The sequence below is a fragment of the Rhagoletis pomonella genome, unplaced genomic scaffold (assembly GCF_013731165.1).
Source record: "Rhagoletis pomonella isolate Grant_MI unplaced genomic scaffold, Rhpom_1.0 Rhpom_scaffold_00006, whole genome shotgun sequence".
NCBI lineage: Eukaryota > Metazoa > Arthropoda > Insecta > Diptera > Tephritidae > Rhagoletis > Rhagoletis pomonella.
The window spans coordinates 26,058,984-26,081,254 of record NW_023458560.1 but is presented as its reverse complement, the minus strand read 5'-3'; the positions used below and the strand labels follow the sequence as shown (position 1 = coordinate 26,081,254).

The 22,271-nt window shown below is 36.0% G+C and overlaps 1 long non-coding RNA gene across 1 annotated transcript; it reads left to right on the top strand.

Annotated features, from left to right (window-relative positions):
- Positions 1-1,370: 1,370 nt before the first annotated feature.
- On the top strand, positions 1,371-20,721 carry LOC118740547. Its single transcript, XR_004993154.1, has 2 exons — positions 1,371-1,780; positions 19,961-20,721. It is a non-coding gene; the product is annotated as an uncharacterized LOC118740547 (long non-coding RNA).
- The last annotated feature ends 1,550 nt before the right edge of the window (positions 20,722-22,271 follow it).

Here is a 22,271-nt window from a genome sequence, read left to right as displayed (position 1 = left end):
AATAGGCGAAGAATATAAATTGAGGCTGAGATCCGTTGCAAGGTATAATGAACTAGAACTAGAACTTGTGTGGATGCCAGGACACTGTGTTATTCAATGCAACGAACCGGCTGCAAACTGCGGAGCGTCCAATTGTACTGGAGTCAATTTAAATCAAGGATTTCATTAGTAAGTGACGCCTGCAAAACAACCAAGTGTTTCCCGAAAAGTACTGACCTGGTGGTAGTAACATTCTTTCTCAGGTAGCGATAGAGTAATATACGAGCTCTGATCGGATAGATTACGGGACACAATCCATGGGGACGACATGTGTTCACCATAAGCATTATCGACCATCCACTGTGTATATCTTGTTTGAATGATGAGGATAGTGCCGAACATTTGCTTGGCCATCGTCCGTGCTTCGCCACACTTAGACGAGCTATATTCTTTATCTCTCAACAAACTGCTAAAATTCATAACGGAGTCTGGTAAGTGTGCAAAGGATTGATGAAGTCCCACCCTACCTATGTGTACATATGTATATTAAATATTTCAAAGCAATATTTTCTCTCAGTGTATAACTTCTAAACAAGGTATATATTTGTTTGTGTAGCTACAGTGCCACTCGCATTGTATATTTGTTTTGGAATGTTTGTACATACATATATGTATATTCAATATATGTACAACAATAATGCAAGCATTAACGGCCAATTCAATTGTTAAAGGGTTCAGGCCGGTTTTGTGAAGTGAAGCTGAGCTACTTCAAAACCAAAACATCAAACAAGTCGGTGCAAACCACATACAACAACAGGTTATCCCAGCAATGAAGTTAGACAGATACATACATATGTAGAGTGAGCGAGAAGGAGAGAGAGAGGAAAGAAGAACCCGCAGCGCTGGAGTGGCACAAACTGCCCATTAGCGGCATTGTTGAAGACAACAAGATAACGAAGTTGCTGCTGACCACTGACGTATATACATAGGCCCGCATGAATACTTGCAACTGCGCGCATGCGCAACGGCCAACTGCCCAAAAGAGTTGAGATAGGAATTCCGAGAGGTTTCTTACTTACATAAATATGTATGGATGTTGCAGACTTATGCTGCGAGCGACTGCTGCCCTGACGCTCGCTTGGACCAATATTTCCAATATTCCCACGCCTATTTGTTGATGCTGGCATTGTACTCTTCGGAGCTGGTGCTCTCGCCTGCGCTCTATAACAGTGTCTGGTGGCTGCACAAGTACGCTGTTGAGGAGCAGCTGAGACGAGCTGGTGGTGGCTGCACATTGCTGGTCGCTCGGTCGCTCGGTCGGTCAGGTCGATTTGTTTGTTTGCCTTGCTTTTAGCTTTTGACTTTCCAGCGTCGGTTGCTGTGCGAATGCCTGGCGCTCCGTAATTTAGTACTCAGTTGTTGTGCCCGTCAAGCGAACGTGTTCGGTTCATCATAGCGTGTGCGCTGTACTGTAATAGATACACAAGCCGTCGGAAAATTCTATGTTTGCTACAACCACCGCCACCACTACCATCATCGTTTGCCAACATCACCACAACCACTAAATTCATTAAGCCGATATGTGTGCGTTGTGTATGTGTAATTGCCTGCCAATGTATTTTCAGTAAAGCAAAATGTAGTGAAGTTTTCAAGTTAAAGGCAACTAAAATACGGCAGTATCAGTAGAAAAAGTGGTGAAAAATTTCGTATGCTGTGAAAATTTTCAAAAAAAAAAAACCCCAAAGAAACATTGTGCAGTTCGGTGGCAGAAAGGTGAATGCAATGAAATAAATAAGTAAATGTAATTAAAAATGTCAACAAGCGGGGCTATCGGAGCGTGCGATGTTGTGTAGTGGCGTTTAAGGGTGGGAAAATGTTGTGTATCGCCATAGCGTGAAAAAATTCCGAACGTGAAAAAGTGACATAAATTATTGTCGAACGCTTAGCGCGCATGGGAAAGGATAAGGATAAGGAATTTCTGTGTTGGTAGAAAGAAAACTTTTTTTCTTTGAATTGCACGACTCCTGGGCTAAATTATTTATGCACATGTGCCGCCTTGATATATTTTACACACAAAACACAGATTTTCACATGTATTTATGTATGTATGTAGGCATGAAGAAGTATGTATTGGGAAAAACCAGCAACAACTCACACACAAACGCCAATAAGTGGCAGGAAAACCGTCAAGAAAAATTCTACACAGCCAAAGTCTGCAAATACTTTTTGCACGCAATACTGCCGCCGTTCGCCGCGCGCCGCACATCGCAGATCACACGACGTTGCGACTCCGGTTTTCCATGTTAGCAAATATGTATGTATGTATGTATGTATGTATGTAGCCAGGAGAGGAGACAGCCGCACTATAGCGAGTTACAGTGAGCAAAAAACCCAACAAACGGGCGAAAAACTGCAAAGGCTACAATGCGCCTTGCGCTATAGTGAGACACTGTAGGTAGATATATTTGCGCATATGTATGTATGTTTTGAAAGCGTACTGAGGACCACACCCGCGCGCGTGCACAGGTTTGAAAATTTCGGAAAATTTTCCAGTTTGGCAGCAGCCGCCAGCTACAACAGCAAGCGATAGAACATAGCAGACGGGCAAGTCGGCTAAAACGCCAAAGAGGCAGCCAGCCAGCCAGTCAGCCTGTTAGCCAGCATGGCAGACGTCAGTCGAAGCTGGAAATTGCAAAAGTAGAAAGGAATTTTAACAAGAACAAGCATTAACAGTACCCCAAAAAAGGGGTGGCGGGGGGAGGGGGGAATGGGCACAAAGTAGAAGCAACCAGAGCAGCAGAAACGGCGAGCAAAAGCAGTGGCGCACACAGAGTGCAAAATTATATTACAACAAGCTGTGCTGACAAGCAGGAAAAACATGTTGTGTTGTTGGTTATGTTGAAGCACAGCGCGCCACAAGCAGCCTAACAAAACATACAAAAACACATTTGCATATAAGTATTCTTATGTCGCACACAAGTATTGTATGTATGTATGCATGCATGTGTACAATTGCATACAATTGTGTATATTTCTTTGTGAACGCTTCTTAGCCGCATGTAACAGCCACTTTAAGTGTCAACTTGCACAAACGCGCATATCCTTTTAGCCCACAAAATCGTCACCCTTTCGCACAACAACTTTGTGTACTCGTATGTAGATATGTATGTATGTACATATGTATGTGGTAGCGCACAGCACGCAAGCAAGTTTGGCCAATACCCAACCACCCCTCCCACTGTCGCTCAGCTGCCATCTGTACATCGATTTGCAGCGCACAAAATGCGGCAACTCTGCACTCAGCTGGGTGTTGTTTTTGTGCAGAAATGAGCGCATGTGAAAAAATATATATTTTTTTTTATCAAAATTCTCGTAAAAAAAATAATATTCGGGGCGCTGCTCTTTTATCCAAAACTCGCTCGTTTCGGGCTCCTGCTGTTTCCATCGACAGCTTTGATTGCTCACGTCTTTTACAGGAGCTGCTCAGTTCTCGCGCAAATTTTAATTTATCTACTCCCAATTGGAATACGCACCGCCGATGATTTTACTCTGCTACTCACATTTTTTGTTCAATGCTCCTTCTTATGTTTCATTGACGAATTTCCGTACGTAAATTTTCTCTTTTACCTTTTGACTTCTGACGTTTACGCTTTTACAAGGCACCATCGTTTTCATTTGTTCGTGAATTATCAGCTGTTCATGAACTGTCAAACTGAGCAAATTGGGGTTAATGTAGAGTTGACCCCTTATGAAATAAATTGTTTGCCAGATTTAAAGAAAAGCTCAGAGACATCGTAGATATTAAGATTAGTAGTATTCTACAAACGCAGCGAGTTGTTGTAGGCGCTTCCCAGCACGTTCTTCAAAATTTTCTTTAAAAAGCAAAGAAAAACGCTTCAGCTAAAGTAGTAAGGAAGTGAGGACAGCGTGACATAGAAAAAGTTAATGCGGAAAGATCTTTGCGACCATGTCTTGGCAAGCATGCTATCTACTATTAAGGGTATTCGATTATTCGCTTTTTTCGAAAACAAGCTTTCGAGATATTCGCAAAATGGCAATTTGAAAAAAAAAAATCGATGCCCTAGTTTCAAATTTAGAAAAAACCGTATAAATCAACTAAAAAGTTATCCCAGCGCCGCATTAAAGGCAGGGCCGATGGGGCCGCTACTCAGCTCCCCCACATTTGGGGAGCCCCACATGTGATGACGGTAGGTTTCAAAAAGATTTGTCAGCACCATCAAATCATCGTGCGACCCCTAGCTTAGCTTCTTCTGGCTCTGGTAAATTTCTCGACTCACCCAATAATAGAAATTCCTATGGGATACTGGAACTAATAGCTCAGAATGACACCCTTTTGGCCGGACATATCAAAGTGTACAAAAATAAGGGATGAGGGCACATGTATTATTTATTCTCAACAACCTGCGAGGAAATAATAACTTTGAGGACTGAGAAAGTATAGGCGGAAATAATAAGCCGGATCAAAACGACAAAATACTCGTACTATTCTACCTCTGCTGATATACGAGACTGCCGTGGTCAGTCCTTTGATACTGCATGCAACATGAGTTGCAAGTACAAAGAAATTCAGACCCGAATTTCAAAAGATAAAAGATGACCAGAAACACGTGTTTAGAAGTCAAGAAGTCAATAAATAACGATACCGTTAAAATGAAAATATAATTTTTTTCCTAATTAATTGTATGCAATTATTAACTTAAAAAGGGGACCGCCCATTTATATGGGCCCGAGCCCGCACAAACTTAATCCGGCCCGGAGGTAACCGGATTTTTTTTTAGATATTTTGTTTGCAGTCATATTTATTGTTAGTCAGAGATCATGATCAAAATTACAATCTGACAAATATAGACTAAGCTTTATTTGAGAAATCGATTAGGCACAAATAGAACGAAGTATTTTGGATTACAAGTAAAATAGAAAAAAAAATTAGCGAACAATTCACTCTTAACAAGACTAGATCGCTTAAAAGACAGCCCTATTTCGGAAAAAGCTCGAGCATGTAGAAACGACGGTCTTCGGAATGAGAGTACACCATCCGCTGAACCAGACCTACTATACAAATATACTCAATTCTAGACAGGCCATTCATCGATAACACTGGTCGACGGCCAAAATTTACCAGAGACGCCGTTATGAAATTCGTATGTAAAATCACCCCCTGATTCCGAAAATCAAGGTTATTTTTAATTTTATGGTACCGTTTTTGAGATATTTGCAATTTACCGTTTTTGCAAAAAAAAAAAAATTGGGTCCACTTAATCATATATATCTCAAGAACGAATTAAGCAATTCCAAAACGGTTTGAAGCTTTTAAAAGGTAATAAAATTTTCTATAAACTGTGCATACAACACATTTTGCTAGGCCCTGTAGATTCAAAGATAACGAACAATCATTACCGATTTTTTCAATTTTTTTTGTAAAAATATAAAAAAAAATTGTACTTTGCGGGGAAGGATCTCGAAAACCTTTTATTTTTTTGCAGATTTTTTTTTTCTCCCTAAGCTCTGTTATATTACAAAAAAAATAAGGTATCATCGAAGAAAATCGATGCAAAACTACGTAAGTTATAAGCGATCAAATAAAAATACCCAGGTTGCGCAACTTCAATGTATGTACCTATACATACATACATATATTAAAGGTATAAAGTGCAAGTGAGATATTATCCGGATAAACGAATAACACCATAACAATGATAACACTTTTTCCTTAAATAAATCAAATAGTACTTTTAATACTCGAATTGTATTATAGTAGGTAGAGTGGTTGCATCGAAAGGAAGAGTGGTTGGGTTCGAAACCTGCTGTAGGCATGTAGTTATAAACATGTATTTCCGTCAGTTATGGGTAAGTATGCAAGTAGATTTTCAAAATTATAAGACACGGAAAATTTCTAAAGCCTACATCTAAAACAGGTAGTATTTTCTTTTCCCGGCTTGTTATAAAAAGGAACCTTTCTGTCTAGGTAAGATTTGATTTTTTTAATTTTATTCTTGTTCCGAGTATAAATATGAGTTAATGCGCTTTGAAACTTCATAACATCTTCAAGGCTCGCCGGAGATAGTTCAGTTCATAAGTCTAATTTCAAAACCGTGATTTTGGAATTGCTTAATTCGTTCTTGAGATATATATGATAAAGTGGACCCAATTTTTTTTTTTTTGCAAAAACGGTAAATTGCAAATATCTCAAAAACGGTACCATAGAATTAAAAATAACCTTGATTTTCGGATTCAGGGGGTGATTTTACATAAGAATTTCATAACGGCGTTTCTGGTAAAGAGAAAAAGTTGAAATTTGTGGTCCAGTGTAATCAATAAACACCTCTTACTCCTTTAATTCCATCATCGGAGACCAATGCAGATGAAGAGCTTGAGTTGATTCGTGAGGGTCGCGATACTTTGATGCAACTCCATTCTGGATATTGTCCAGGTTGAGCTATTCAGTACAATTTGAACAACATTCTGTCTGTTACTATTTTAGACAAACTTTAGTAAGGTGCTACAACAAAAAAAAACAGCGAATGACTTTCTTTCGGTATACATTTTTAAGTAATTACTAGGTAGAAAATGTTCAATAAAATAGATATTAAGAAAATTTTAGAAAACCCCGGTTTGTTCGATAGCAAAAATTCATAAATTATTTGAAAATTCAAGATTAAAAAAAAACGTCCAAAATATTAAAAAAAAAAATCAGTTGAGTTTGCCACCACAACCGCTTGGGCCCGCGCGAATTCGTGCCAGTAGCTCATTTCGAGTTCAGACAGGCCCTTCTGCACTTAGTCCTTCCATTTTGTTCGTGGGTGCCCTTGCTTTCGTTATCCAACAATTCGTACCGAGCCGAAGGATTTTCTCAATAGAGCGCCGTTGTCTATGCGTACAACATGGCTAAGCCAGCGCTACCACTTTATTTTTATGCTCTTAACTATGTCCATGTCGTTAAAAAGCTCGCATAGTTCGTCGTTCAATCTTCTTCGGTACTCGTCGATCACGCACAAAGTCTATCGAGCCCAAAGTATCACCTATTGGCAAGTGTTATTCTTCGCTTGATCTCTAGGCTGACGTTGTTGGTGGTGTATATGCTGGATCATAGATAGACAAAGTCCTACATTACGAGTGTCTCGAAATGCGTGAATTCTATATACGTATGATGCCTTGAGGTATTTTTACTTGTCCTCCTTCACCGCTGGACCAACCTCTTTAGTTTCTTTTTTTAAACTCGACGATGTCGATATCATCTGCATACGCAAACAGCAAAGTTCTTTTGCTATATATAAGCCATATATGTATGAACCATCCTTTATGATACTACGCAAACTACGAGAGAGACGAGGTTTAGTGAAAAATTCAAAAGTGATCCCGGACACTTTGACTTCGCACTCATAAAAGGACAAAAAAAAAGCTAAGGTGCCCACGAACAGAATGAAAGCACAAATTACAGAAGGTCACATTTTCGCAAAGAAGGGGGTTATTGCGACTTTTGTGCGAAAAAAGATACCTTAATCAAAAACTCTCTCTCTCTCTGGTAGATTATGCCTTGTCTTGTCAGTTCATTAACCGCAAAATTTCCCGCAATGTCACTTAGATCAGTAGCTTAGGCTAGAGTCGCGATCTTCCGAAAATTGAACAAGGACACATTGGGCACACATCCCCTGGAGTTACTTTTCTTAATTTCTATGCATTCTTTACTATATGCCTCATTCTTTGCAATTAATTTGTGTTCTAGTACCCGGAAATTAGCGCATCTTTTACCAAAACCGATCAGAAGATAATTCGGCATATTCTTGAAGTGCATGGTTTGGCAGTTACGTTGAGTATTTTAAACTAAACGAGTTTTTGAACATTATATTTAACCGTTCTATTTTGACAGTGGAAATTGCTTCAACGTAATTTTTTGAGATAAATTTTTGCCCGATTAATTCGATTTTTTTTTTTGTTTGTCTCTTCATCACTTTATATCACATCAGACCTCAACACACCTCATCGAATTACCTCCTCCACATCACGTCACACCGGTCGACATTATACTATATATCACATCACATCATGCAGATCGCATTGCATATTATGACGTCACATCACATCACAATACCTTGACCCACATTCCAAAATATCACATTACATTACACCACGTCACACCCCATTATATTACACATCACATTAAAAATCATAGCATCACATCAATTCTGCATACTCTCATCATATCAAATCACATCACATCGTATCATATGCCATTTTCTCCCCATTTTCACATCACATCTAATCCCACTTCAGAAGAAAAAAATTCAGGACACATCACTCTGCAAGCAAGCGGTTTTGAACGACTAGTAAAAGAGGCACAGCCTCACATTATTACATCACATACATAAATCACATCCAGTCACATCACGAGATACGAGCCTTTTAATAATAAGTAAACAATTATAGGCATAAAATTCAAGAAACCTTCTATAAGAAAATTTTGGCTCCTACTCTATTCTGCGAAAGTGACAGAATTTAATAGAAATTTAGCTAAGAAGAGGTCGTGAGCAGCTTCTTTGCTATTGATTTTCTAGGAAAATAAAATCTAAACATACAAAATCTAAAAATTAAAAGGCTAGCTGCATGCTGTCAACTAAACCATGTACAATTATCAGTTGAGATGGGGTGGAAAGTTCAGAAATTTTTGAATTAGCTGGCGATTTAGAATGAACTATGAACATGGAGCCCTGTCATAGTTTAGTTAAGCTCATCGAGAGGCACGAGAGTGAACGCTACTTCCATACCTAGTCATCGTAAGTAAGACTGCTGAAAAGAGTACAGTGGTCAGACGTAGAAATACTGGGGCGTAGCTGATTCATAATGAGGAGGCTTCGATTTTATACCTCACAATATGGATCCCTGCGTGGCTAGACTGGCACCAGTTAGCTTTATATCCAATGATATCAGCTTTAGGGATCAGTTGGCGGTGGCTATGGTTAGATGAAGGCTTTACGGTATTGCATGTGGAGGGATCATATGCACCGAACTCTCCATCAACCTTGAATTTAGGCCTACAGATCACTGTAATATTTTCCAGGCGAAGGTAGCTGCCATCAAGGAAACAGTTGAATGGTTGCGAATTTTCGCAACGCTAAGAAATATTTGGCCTTTCTCTCGATCGCCTCTGAGTATTTCATTCTCAGACTTGTATGGCTGCCAGGCCAAAGTGACATTGCCGAAAACTTCGTGGTGTATGAGCCTGCCAGAAAAGGCACCCTTAAGACGGTCGCACCGAGGGAGCGCGCGAGGATGCGAATCTCTGACTACTTCTGAGCAATACTTGAACAGGTGGGCTATGTGGCAGCTCGGTGAACGCTGGGCAAAACCAGGATATGTGCCACTGCATGCATGCATTTTACACTTTGTCTTAAACTGCCTAACCTTTCCAAGAGCTCTCCGGGGTTTAATGGGAATGATGCGAGGTGTGCTTAATTTTGGCTTCTTAGTATTTGATTAATCTGCTTGCTAAAAAATGCACTTAGTCACAAAAAATACTGTAAAGGAGATTTTCAAAATTCGCTTTAATCGCTGAACCCCCTTTGAAAATTTAACAAATACCAACCATGGCAATCGCAATCACCCATTAACTAGAAACATTGTAAACATTCCACCGATCCAAAAGTCCGAAGAGAGCCACATCGAATGTCGAACGAAGTAAAGCGAAAAACGAATGCCAAATGGTTGTTGGATTTTGATACATTTCTGCAAACTTCCAGCTACAAAAAAAAAAACCTACATAGAAGAGCTGCCAAGTTGTCGCTCCGCCAACTGAAATTCGCTCGTTTCGCTGAAGTTGTACGCTGCTCTGCTACGAGTACTGCTATTACTCCTGCTATTTCTGAGCAAATTTTCGGTGCTGCTTGCTGTCTGTCGTCCTGCCATCGCCTATCTGAGCCATCTGTAAAACGAATTTTGTGGATTGTGACCAAATACGCTGGAGCACACAAAACAGACGGAGACGGACACAGACGCAGCTAACAGACACAGCCGAGTAGGACAGAAGCGCGCGCGCTTGAAGTGAACTAAATTTGAATAAAAAAAAAATGTAAAAAATTATTAAAAATTACTGAAAAGTGTAACAAGCACGACAACCTTTAAAGCAGTGAGTTTTTAGGCAAGTAAAATACAAAGTTACCAACATTGGTTATCGATTAAACTCTGTGGGTTAAGTGCATTTTTTTTATGTAGTGTTTGCTGTGTTGAAATGTTGAACAAAAAAAGTTTTGAAATTTGTTGAAAATCGCACTCCCGTGCGTGCCGCCAACCGCCTTGCACCATTCGTCGTTCGTCGTCCTTGCCACCCTGACATGGCGTGAGCACGTGTGCAATGTCTTGTGACCTAATCTATAGAGACAAGCAAAGTGCAAAAGTGCTCACCTACAAAAGACGGATGACATTCGGTAGGTCTGGGCTGGCTGGCGGGCGGTGAGTGAGGAAGTCAATACATAAGTACGTACATATATATATAGATGGTAGACTAGTTGGCTGGCGAATTATTACGAAAAACTAAAATAATAGATAGACAACCAGGCGGCAGCCACAAAGCTAATAGTTGTAGCACAACAGCCATAAGCGACGATGCCGTCGAGTGAGTGAGTCACGTGCAAAGTGTATTCGGAAACGAAAAATTGTGAGAATTTTAAAGAAAATGGCAAAAGGGCGTGGATGAGAGGTCAGAAATGTGTGAAGCTATCTATATAGGAAACAAGACGAAGTGAAATTAAATGTGGAAATAAGTATTTGTATAGAAAAGAAAATTGTGAAAATAGCGCTGCTGGAATTTATGAAAAAAAAAACCAGTGTAATCCTTTATACATATATGTCCTTTATACATATATTATAACTGCATATAAAAATATACATAATATATATTTAGTAGATATATATGTAGGTAGCTCTGCAACATTAAATAAATAAATATATTTTTTGTCCCGTTTTGGAGTGCTCAAAAACTAAATATTTAAAAGAATAAATTATAAAAAACCTTTTAAATTCTTCAGCCAAAAAAAAAATGTTTGCTTCAGCCAATTTAAAATCCAATAAAAATATTACATCAGCTATGTGAAGAACTTTCATACTCCGAAAAAGTAGAGAAATTCGTCGCTTCCAATTGTGAAAGCGGCTTACTGTGACACTAATCCCTTCAATAATGGAAAATTGCCGCGCGCATTCAATAAAATAAAATTCGCCAAATAAACAATGAACGAAGATGTGTGAAGCGATAAATGCTATTTGATAAGATAAAAAAAGAAACAGAAAAAAAATTCCAGCAAAGGTTTTGTAAAAATTAATCGCATTAGATAGGCATTTTTTTTAATGCAAACGTGATTTTTGCGTGAATTGTAGGTCTTATATAAAGTGTGCTCTGATAATAAATAAGAAGTGAACTGTGTGAATTTTTCTTAACACTAAATATAATAAATATACAGAAATATATGTCAAAAGTGAAGAGTATCAAAAATGAAAAAAAATATATAAAAAAATTTAAAAATAAATTATAAATGCATTCACTCGCGGCATGAAAGAATTGGCTCAGATCATTTCTCACAATATATGAAAAAAATGTTATTACATTTTTCTCCCTAACTTTTTATAAAAATATGGTGATTACTACAACAAAAAAAACATAAAATTCAAATTTTCTGGAATTTTTTCGAGTACGCGGGTTTGTAAAAAAGAGCGTGTTGATTTTTGAATTCTTTTTGTTTAAGGTATTACTAATTTTTTCCATACAAATTATTTTCGAAATATTTTTTGTATGGAAGAAAATGCGTGATAATAATTGCAAAAAATCAACGGAAGTCCTAGCTACTTCAAACTTGCAATTTGTTCTAATAAAATTTAAGCTTGTTCTTAACCCTTTCGACCCCGCATTTTTTCCAATGACGTAAGGACTTTAGTTTTAGTTTTATTTTCATTCTATAAGTATCTGGGAAAAATTTTAAGTCGCCACACCCATTACTTTGGGCGCCATGAAATCGCAAATTTCATATGGAATTTGAAAAAAAAAATCGAAGCAACAAATTATTTTTTTTTGTCAGGAATATGAAGATAATGATATGCTAAATGCTATTTCGTTCACAGTTTTATCATTTTTGCCACAATTATTAAGAAGATAATAATAATTTTAAGAACGTCTCCCTTAGTTGATGTATTTTCTGCAAAGTATCTCTCCTAAGTGTTCTACAAATGAGTTACTTTTTTAACATTCTTCATGCACTGTGACTAAAGTTTTCATTACATTTGATCAAACGAAAAAATAATAAATAAATAACACTGATGGTAAGGTAAGCCCGCAGGCATGAGAAGTTGCACACAGGTATATTGCGGCCGAAAGGGTTAAACATCCGTTTAAAAAGTTGAAAATTTTCATGACAAATTAATTGCACAAAATTTAGAAATTATATTTATATACTTTTTGTTGTAGTAAGAACCATTAATTAAAAGTTAACGGAAAAAATGGGCAAAAAATTATTGCATATATTGTGGAAAATTCTCTGTGCCAATACTTTTTGCTATGAGTGTACATACATTCTGATTTAAAAACAACTTAGAAATGGAACTTTTTCAAAAAATATAATTTGCTACTTTATTTTAAAATTAAAGGCTTTTAGAGACATCGAAGCTACTTCCAACGACGAGGTGCAGATAATTATTTGGTCTTAAGCCATTGTGAAGTATTCAGTTTTGAATTCAGAACACTAGGTATTAAGTTTATTTTTTCATCTGACAATATGTGAAAGTTTTAAAGCATATGAACCAGAATTCCTTCCAAATTAAAATTAACCATACTTTAAGTAACTTTTTCTTAATCGATAGACGACTACAATTTAAAATCATTGAGGCACATTCCCGATTTTTTTTTTGCAAAAACGAATAAAATAAGTATCATCAATGTGAAAATGAGCAAAAGAAATGTCCCGTTGAACCTAATAACTTCAGCCAGAAAATGTCATCTAAAAATATTTCTCTCAACACATTATTTGGTAACTATAACTAAATAATGTAACTATAACCAAATCATGTGGATGTTGTGTGGCCTGTTGCGTTTTGATTTAGTAAATTTTTAAATTTTTTTTGAAGATAAAGTAAAATTATCTGGGCTAGTTAGCTCAAGGTCAATTGAGTTTTAAAAGCAGTTTAATGTAAAAGTTACAGCTGAGGGCACCACAGATCACTTAAGTCGCAGTGCATACCTCTTATTATTATCTAAAAGTGACTTCATATTTTCACATATTGTTGCACATTTCCACAGAAAATTAACTGCCGTTGACTTCAAGCGAGAAATTTGTTTTAAAAAATTCAAATTTCCATATACATACATGTTGTGGTGTCTTAACTATTTTTCAAGATATTGATAACTCAACTTTGTATGCCGGCCCTGCAAAAAGTATTCGAAAATCTTGGCGTTCATAATAGTTATAATGTTAAAAATACATTTTAATGGCCTGCTCGTTTCTTCCAAAAAGTGTTGCAAAATTTTTTTAATGTTGCACTTATCCCTAGTGTGCCCAACCAAATTAATTTAAGTTGTAGCCCAACCGGGGTACCTGGGCACCCACTTACGGATATATATCTAAAAGTCGGCTGTAGCTTAGTATTATCCTGGGTATTAGATGTATATTGATTTATTTATTGTTAACGAAGACCTTTTTATGCAAATCCAATTATAATATTATATAAATATCTTTGTAATACAAAGTCCGGTATAATCTATAATGAGCCAGAGCGTATACTTGTTTGGTACATTAAACTTAAAAGGGAAGCAATACGAAAGTCTATGTTCTTTTATATCCGAGAAATTTTTGTGTGTTTTTAGAATATTTTTGTATATATTTTTTTAAATGTTGTGTATAGACGAAATAACTTTACGAATATAAATAACAGACTAAATTTTTATTTGCACGTTTGCAAATGTACAATTTTTCATAATTCATCTTTTTTATTTTTATTGCCAGAAAAGTAAAAAAATATGTTTTTGTTATTTTAGTTAACTAAATAATATTTTTATTATTATTTATATTAGCTCAATTTCATATATAAACAACTGAAAAACAAAATTATTTGTTATACCTTATTTATTTATTTATTTTTCCGTGTATTTTGTATGTGGGTACCTGGGTCCCGGTTGGCCTATACGTACATTTTTTCAAATTTAAAATTTACCGGGCTGAAAATAAATATATAATATTTTAAATGCATTTATCCATGTAAATCATCCAAATCGTGGGGATCCGGAAGGATTCAAAAAATTGTACCAAGAAAAAAGTTATTTGATACAATATGTGTCGATGGGCACCCGGTTACCCGGTTGGGCACACAAGGGTTAACCGTTTAAAAGCGATTTTTTGATGTGTATACATTTTTGGTTTCGGTAGGGGTAAAATTTGCGAAGCTGTAACGCATATCCCAGCACAAAATTTCGAAGGGCTTAGCATGTGTTTTTCAGCATAAAATTTTCATTTTCATTAGAAACACCCTGTGTTTGCTTGCCAAATGGTTGCATACATTTAGGCATATGCATAGTAAGAAGAAATGCGCTCCAATAGATTATTACTTCCGATTATTTAAACTCCGCACATGCATACGGCTTTGTACCTATGCATGTACATAAATATGTATGGACTCATTTGTTGCAACTGGGCATGAATCACGTAACTTTAAAACGATAGTCGTTCAAACGATACTGACAAAACGATGTTGTCAAAACACTGATTTATGCATTTGTGTTGCGGTTACGTGTTAATAGCCGTCATCGATTCGCCACTTCGCTGCCTGCAATGTTTGAGTTCCGGTCGCTTAACGAAAAATTTTGCATGTGAAAGCAACAACAAAGTTCGCTAGCACGGATAGACGATAGCGAGTTTGGTTGTACCTCATTGAATTCGTTCCTTTCGCCACTCGCTAACTGTTGGCGAATCGATGACGGCTACTGTTACTGTTACGTGAAGCAAAACTGGAATCGAGTTGACGATATCGCACAAACGATCAAACAATTTTTGATTTTTATGAAACAAGACAATCTCGACACGATATCGGTCAGACGAATGTCGTCATACGTGATTCATGCCCTGGTTTTGATATTCGTAGATGGTTTTAGGCATAGGTTTAGTAGTCTATTTTGGTAAATTTAGGAATATATACAAATAGAAATGCTCAAACTATAAGCTCAAAAACATTAACTGATGCGGTGTTTCCAAGATATTTTAACGCCCTGGAGTCACAAGTATATACAAGTATATTTTATCAATCATAACGATAATTTCATGTATTAAAATAATTAAAAATGAAAATGAATAAAAAATTAAATCAGAAAAATTAATAAAATTAAGTGAAATTAATGTTTAATTTCTAACCTAACCTACATTTGTATGTATGTAACTGAATCGCTTAATAATAGATTTACATATAAAAAGATTATCCTAACTTTCGAGCTTAACTACCTAATCTGTTATTAGAAAAGAGATTAGCCATGCAAAATTGTAATTAAAAATATTTCAGATTAAACCGATAACTTTTTGGTGTCCAACTTAGTGTTATCGATTATACTTGCGAAGAAGAGGAGGAATGTCAAATATTAAAGTAAACAAAAATTGACGCTAGTAAGGAAAATAGGTTTGTAAAGGTATTTTTAATAAAATATTCAGTTATAAATATATTTAAATGGCCTAATATGTGCTGCAAAAAAAAGTGACCACGGTGGCACAGAGAAGAAGTTTAACTTTTCCTCGAGTTGTGTGAATAACGAGCACAACCAATTTGACAGCTACCGAGCTTTGATTGAGATTATATTTATATGTAAACGTACTTTTATGCTTTGCCGTTCGTATATGTATACACATCAAATTTCATTAGTACCTAGTACTCACGCCTTTTTTTTTTGCCTCATTATGCTTGTCTAGCTCATGCAACCATTTAATTTTCGAAGCAAAAATCTCGCCTGACAAGGCTGAAAAATGCGGAGAATTTCCTTTGTTTGCCATACTACAGTGTGACATTTTAAATAGCGAACACAACATTTTCTCCAGGGTTTACCTTTATTGGAACTCGAAAAGAATGGGGAAATGAAAAGGCACAATTTTTTGGTAGACAACAAAAGACTTTTAAACTCACACAAATCCGCAATTATACAATATATATATAAACAAAAGATTGGGGCATTTTTTTCTTGTAGCTCAGATTTTATATATATATTATTTTTATCTACACAAATTTGTAGTACGAACAATATAAATTGTACACGGTGCGCTTGGTTGAGTTTTAACCCAAACGTTTTCCGCCGTCCAATTTTGTTTTAAACTCTTATTCTGCCATCATATTCAAGTGAATTCTATGGAAGGATAAAAAGATAACATCATCCTACAGTAAAAACAATTTGACGCGAAATCCTCCTCCACTGCTCACATAAAAATACTATTCATTTACATATATAAGTATGTACATTTGTCTGCTCGCATCTCGGGCTGCTCAAGACTAACACATCATAACCAACTACATTGCTTATATTCTCAGAAATTACTTACTTCAAAATAATGCAACGCCAGAACAAGAACAACTGTGTGGTTTGGATGATAAGTGTCCTGGTCGTTGGGTTCAGGCTTATGGCAGCCCTAAGTTAGCCACCATCGAACATTTGTAAATAGTTTGTATGTACTCATAAACATTTTTTACTGCCGAATGTAAATGTAAACAAGTAATTTTTAGCAAAAAAAACCGACTTCAACTCTCATATAAAAAAAAAAAATATATATACATATATATATCTCATGATCCACTGATCGGATCTTAACCAGATTAGTATGGGACCACCTCTGACACTACCTTTCCGATGCAAAAAGAATTATCGACATCGGTTGACGTGGTCCAAAGTTATGCGGTACATACATAAAAAAACAAAAAAAAAAAACAAAAATAAATATTCCGACGAACTGATAACCTCCTCCTTTTTTGGAAGTCGGTTAAAAAATGCAATAAATCGATGTTAGGTGATAATGAACACTACTAGATACCACGCTCTAACCACGAATATCATTTGCTCTAAAACTATTTAGTATATGGCTCGCCTGTCGCAGGAAATAATTAAGCACAACTTGTTTAGTACTTTCTCTTAAAAAAAAAAATTCTTTTAGAGACTTAGTTGCATTAAATACATACATATCACTATAGGAAATTTGGCCCTATTTTGTGCCCAAAATTCTAAAAGTTCACATATCAATTTAAAACTTGGCCCAGTAGTAGGACTAGAAGTAGTGGCCTTGAAGCGCAAAAATTAACCCGTAATGGTCACACCTCCAAAAAATAGCGTAATGGTCACTCGGGGTCCAGTGGACACCAACCCAATAAACAGACGCCTCGTTCGTTCTATTTTAAATATCGACTCGAATCCTCCACTGACCTTAAGTTTAAAACTTTCTCTTTGTTATCTGACAGGTTTTTTCCAACTTTTAAATTATAATACCGTGATTTATTTCATAAAACTCATGATTTTGCACCAAGTAGTTACCTAAGAGAAATTATAATTTCTTTAATCTCGCACAAAATCGCAGCATAAGATTATGGGTAAATAAGAGACTAGGGACTATTCTACCGATTTATGATGAGTTTTTTTTAACGTTTTTTAAGCATTTTTTTAAAACACTAAATAAACTTTTTTTTTTTAATTGTACAATTTCACTTTAAAGTCACTTAAATGCGGACGTATCTTTGGCACAACCTTTAAACTATAAACAAGTTTTAACTGGTAAATATTCTGCTAACCGTCACTCTTTCAACAAACAGATTACGAGATACACGCATTTGAAAGTGGCACAAAATCAAACTACACATTTTCCGTTTACAGAAAATTTCTAAAACATCTGTTTGAGGGTTACCAAATCAACGGTAAGTCAATTTATCGAAAAACAGAGTAAACAATTTTTTACTGTGAAGTATTCTCTGTAAGATAAGACAAAAAAAAGAATGAATTTCAAGCAAGTCAAGAAATTGACATTTGGCCAGAAAATAGGCTCAAATTTCCCATAGTGCATAGATATTTAGATATAAATAGAGTAAGCACTCCGCCCAGTTGGATTATTGTGCCTCCAGCGCATGACAACACTGCATCTAGCCCTAACAACGCTATAGATTTCAGAGTAGAATTAGTTAGTTTGGAGTGTATGTGCTCTTTTCTTGGCCATAGATGACCTATGCACCTCTCTCCTCGCCCTGAAGCGGCCATACATTTCAGGAGCAGGCGCAATAATGTTTTTTTTTGGTAGAGTCACAAGGGCGACATAGATCGCTCGATATATGTATGTAGATCTGGCCAACTGATCGGCTTCCTCATTTCCTTAGACCCCCATGTGCTATGATAACGATATCAGTTGGGTAGCATTGTTCTCAGAGAGGGCATTAAGCTTCTCGTTAAACTCCAGGACCAGAGGTTGGCACTACCACAAACAAGCGTGAGCTAAAAGTGAGAATATGTTAGTGTGCCTAATTCATTTTGCATGCTGTCGTGTTCTTATCGCTGCGCTCTCGCTTGTATACTTACACACTACGATTGAGAGAATACAAAGGTTGCGCTGATCTCGAACCGCTATTCCTCTCTTAACGAATTTGACAGAATCGTTGTTTGCATGACGTCCCACTTGTGCAACTTGTTTACGTTTTCCTTGCAACATTTTTTCTTCTTCTTCCATTCTTGCTCACATTTTGGCATTTCTCTCTCGCAATTGCACCAGTGTGACGTCACACAAAAGTTATTCTCAAAAATCCTCTCTGATCGGCGCAATCTTGTATTCTATCATTCTTGCTTACACACGACGCTTACGCTCGTTTAGCACCTGCTAACTCTCTGCCTATGCCTGTCCAGGACCAATGAAAATTTTACATCTAAGAATAAGAGTGCCATAAGTACCGCGTGACTATCACTTAATATAAGGATGCTTTCACTTCGATAATTCCTACGAAGGGTAATATCTACACACAGACTGGGAAGATACTGGGGGGGCTGTCAAGGGTACTGAAAGCTTCAGTCTAGGACCATATACGACTGCTTTGAGCCGACTGTGCGTCACTGCAGTGTGCTCGCCTGCACGTATCTCTCCATAGTAAAGGTATAAACATTGAAACTTCTTTCGAAAATTACTACTCTATGTATATCATCTCTAGGGAATAGAACTAGCGAGAACTGGCAGCCTAGCTTGTCCTTATTCCTAAATAATAGGACCTTACCTTTTCCAAAGCCCTCACTCGTGAAGTTTTGAAGAGTTCAGTTTGATGACTGTTCCACTGTAAGTTGGATTACATGAGCTGGGTTTTTTTGTTGAAACTATTCCAATTTTATCAAAGTTTGTTATTCTTTAGTGCATAAATAATTTATTGCCTTTTTTATTGAAAAGTGAGCGAAATAGCTGAATTTAATGAAAACACTTAAACATGACTTGTAAATCTAAATTAGTGAGTGTGCCTAAAATAAAGCCTGACTCTGGCAACTTAATGTAACTTAGGGGCTGTGACTTAAAAATTATCTTAAATGGCAACATCCATTTATTTTTATATTTGTACAAGCACAACTTAACGTTACTTAAAGTCACATCGAAAACTGTTTCACTTTGATTTTCTAAGTTCTGCATTATTTTAAGTTAAGTTAAGGTGCCATAATCAGACCTAGAGCCTTGAAAAAAGTGTAGAGTATTTGTCATTGGTTTTGAAAAGCATTCTATATCAATTCAAATGGGAGAAATAAATATATCAAGAAAGGCATATCAGAGAATAAAGTCGGTCTAATAAATTTTCCTGTCGATACACAACATTTAAACGCCTACACAGCATCAACTTTACTATAAGAAGATGTTTTGTTTTTTTCGTTTTCTTAAAGGGATTAAATATCCACCAAGTATGAGAGTGTGTACAAGTACATGCTTTTCCCTAACCTATTCTCTTTCTCTACTCATTTTAGCCACAAAGTTTCCGAGTAACTACGACATCAATTTAAATTGACGGCTTAAAGAAATTCTTGTAAATAAATTAAATACATGTGACAGTGGAACATTCATACATAAGTAAAATTGTTGTGCTGCGCGTGTGGTCGCAACATCAGCATATGTATGTATGTATGTACGAACGTAAGTACATGCATGTGTACAAGAAACACCTAAGCCAAAAGCAGGTGTAAAACAAAACAACAGAAGTTCATAAAAAGAACATAACAATCAAACACAAATAAAATAAAAGCTTCAATAAACAAGTAAGTAAACAGTATTTTAATCACATGTAAGACGAGAAACTAAATTGAGAGGAAAAAAAAAATCAAAATCAAAAGTGAAGAACAGCTTTAGAAAGAAAAGTGTTTCAAAAAAGCCAGCATTAGTTGCCAGTCAACGCATTCAAGCAACAAAAAAAGGGAAAAGTTCTCAACAAGAAGCCCAACAAAAAAGTGAACGGAGCGTTGCTGAGTATTAAGTGATTATCCTGCAAGCGTGTAATTCATAATTTTAAGTACCAGCGCAGTAGTTACAAACATACATATACATATATTACAGAAAAAGTGTAAATAAATACAGCTAAGCGCCAGTTTGTTAAAAAAAAAGAAATACACAGATTGCGTATGCAAACGTGTGTAGACGTGTGGAAAAAGTATTAAATTTAGAATTCTTTGAAAATTTGTTTGAAGAACAAGTGAAACCGAAGAGCGTACATTTCTTTGTTGAAACTTGCTGACTTTTTTGCATTTATTGCGAATTCCATATCATAGTTTTTGCTGTCACCGGTTTTTGTCACAACGCAACACAGTCATTGATTGCTTCGTAAAGTTGGATAATGAATACGCAAAAAAGGTGAGTACGAAGAAATAAATATTTTAATAGCATATCTATGTCGATAACTAAAGAACTGTCGTACAAAGCCCAGGAAAGGAGTAAATAAGTGGCAGGCACACACAGTTTTGCTTCTTTTTTAAAAAAATTCGAACTTTCGGCCAAAATTACATTTTAATTTTTAACAAGTTGCAATAAAGTTAAAAATTGTGAAAATTGGGATCCTGTTCTGATTTATTCGCTACCTAATTAAGATTTAAAAGTTAGTTAAAGTAAATTCACAAGTACAGATGTGGTTTAGTAATTTCTATTTTTTTTTTTTGTTTTTTTAATTTTTTTGCTATAAAATATCGCCTTTTTATGGTTTTTTAAATTTTATTAAAAGCAAATTATTTTTAAGCAAAAACGTTATTTCGTTAATTTCGGAAATACATAAAAAAACCATTCGGACGAGTTGATAACCTTTCTTCTTTTTGTGAAGTCTAAACTGTGAAAATTAAAGTTCGAAGTTAAGGTGTTTCAAAACTATTAGTTCAAACTTAAACTTTTTTTTTTGGTATTTTAAATTTTTTTTTTATAGTGTTAAGTCGGTTAAAAATAAATTTGGAAGTTGTTTCAAAAGCATAATTCCAAAGTGCATAATCTGTTGTGTTTGCGCGTGAAAATTCGAAAAACAACTTCTTTTCCTCGCAATATATGAATTAACTTCACAAAATTTGTCCGCGCTGCACAGCCCACCTTCTTGCAAAGTCATTTCCCAATATTTGTACGGTATATCATCCCAATTGATTTATGTGCGGTATATCGCAGATTTAAACTTGTGAAATTTGGAAACCATATCGTACACTTACCAAACAGATAGTTTAACCAAAAAACTCTTTTTGTGATAAAAATATGGATTATATGTAAGCTTTAGAAATTTTCTGCCAAGTTCAGCCAAGTTGAAGTAAAAGAAATAAATAAATTTACACGTTCTAGGGTCAATTTAGTGTATATCGAGATTTTTGCCCTTTGCAAGTAAACCAGTTTTTTTCTTCTAAAAAACCAATGTACTAAAATGCAATATGTTTGAAGTCTGCTTGTAATAATCAGCACTTCGAAAAATATATGAAATTTTAAGAAAAAGCAATTGCTTCTTTTTTATTCAAACGGCCCAATATCTACATACGTATTTTGTCCTCCTTCAGCAGAGAGTATATATGTATGTAGTTCAAAGCTCAGCTTTTGCCAGATGACCAATAAGTAATGAGTTGTTGATCGCCTCCAGAGTCGACGGCCACAACATCTAATGCGCCATATCGCATTTCGGTTGCCATTTTTAATCTGTTTGAGAACTTTTAATTCCATTATTTGAAAAACTGTTCACTTAGGGCCGTTTTCTCATCTAACCTTTAGTTTACCGGCCACTTTATCGTCCCGATATACGAGTTTTCGTTTTCTCATCAGCGCATTAAA